This window comes from Canis lupus, chromosome 16, assembly GCF_003254725.2.
Source record: "Canis lupus dingo isolate Sandy chromosome 16, ASM325472v2, whole genome shotgun sequence".
NCBI classification, from domain to species: Eukaryota; Metazoa; Chordata; class Mammalia; order Carnivora; family Canidae; genus Canis; species Canis lupus.
In genome coordinates, this window is record NC_064258.1 from 55128008 (window position 1) to 55129310 (window position 1303).

Below are 1303 nucleotides of genomic sequence, written 5' to 3' on the forward strand. Positions count from 1 at the left end.
GCAAAAAAAAAAAAAAAAAAAAAACCACGGGGGAGTATCTTCTGATTCTGTGTACTTTAAGTCCCTTGACTTTCCCTGGAACTTGTCTGTCTAGCTGGTGTTCTGGGGAGGGGACTGTTGTGCTGATTCTCAGGTGTTAGCACTTGGGGGAGCTGCTCTGCCCCTGCCTGGTGCTCAGTGGGGGTTGTTTACCCCGTGAGGCTCCAGGAGCAACAGCCCCAGTGGCAGCGGCAGGTCTGGAGCCCTGGAGTCAGCTCCTGCAATAACTACAAAGCTCTCGGTCTGCAGGGCCTGGAGGCTCCGGGGCAGGGCCGCTGATCTGCTCAGCTCGGGGCAGGAGCGTCCTCGCTGTCCTGGGCCTTCCCTGCCTCTGCCTGTCCCGGGGGAGGCCGGATCCTGGGCTGTGTCCCGGCGCCCTGTGCTGCGGGGCCTATGCTGTTGGATTTGGGCTCCCGCCCCGCAGCCCCCTCCGCGGAGCCGCCCCCGAGCCCCCCGAGCTGCTCCCGCCCCGCAGCCCCCTCCCCGGAGCCGCCCCCGAGCCCCCCCGAGCTGCTCCGGGTCCCCAGTGCGCGCTGCAGCCCTTAGGGAGCTCGGCGCACTCTCCCGGGCGCAGGTGTCTGTTAGTGTCCCCGGGAGCCCGAGGGCATCCCCGCCCTCCTGGGTCCTGCTCCACCTCCCTGCGAGGCCTTTCCGCCCGGGAAGGTCGGTGCAGCTTCTGCTTCTCGGGGACGGGCTCTCCTGCTCCGGGGACACTCGCCCGGCCTCAGCCCGGCTCCTCGCGGGGCCCCTCCCCCTTGGAGGCCTTTTGTTTCTTTATTTCTTTTTCCCCGTCTTCCTACCTTGATAGAAGCACGAACTCTTCTCACTGTATCATTCCAGCTGGTCTCTCTTTAAATCTCAGGCCGAATTCGTAGATTTTCAGGATGATTTGAAGGTTATCTAGGTAATTTGGTGGGGACAGGTGATTTGGGGGTCCTACTCCTCCGACATCTTGCCCCTCTACTCGCACTTTACAATTTTAAAAATATACTTAGATTCTTGAATGTAGAAAATCATAATATTCATTAATATATGAGAGCCCACTATCTAAATATGCCTCAATTACATGCTGATGAACATTTACTTATTTCCTGGTTATCACAATTACAATGTTCATACACACTTCTACAGGTTAAATACCAAGAAATATAATCTATGAGCCATACGTCATATGTATATTCACTTTTATTGAAAATTTATATTTTTATTATTGAAATTTATATTCTATAAATGCTTTTGAAACACATTGCCACCAGCAGGATAT

The 1303-nt window shown here is 54.4% G+C and overlaps 2 protein-coding genes across 3 annotated transcripts in view; one reads left to right on the forward strand and one right to left on the reverse strand.

The window, feature by feature from the left end:
* Positions 1 to 1303, reverse strand: part of LOC112676069 (uncharacterized) — a 446166-nt gene that overhangs the window by 10039 nt on the left and 434824 nt on the right. For both annotated transcript variants that reach the window (XR_007402697.1, XM_049095027.1), the window contains exon 3: positions 840 to 939. The gene's annotated coding sequence lies outside the window, so the exon portion shown is untranslated. The remainder of the gene's footprint in view (positions 1 to 839; positions 940 to 1303) is intronic.
* The window catches only part of LOC112666841 (ral guanine nucleotide dissociation stimulator-like), a 471056-nt gene that overhangs the window by 6529 nt on the left and 463224 nt on the right, over positions 1 to 1303 (forward strand). The gene's annotated exons all lie outside the window — the stretch shown is intronic.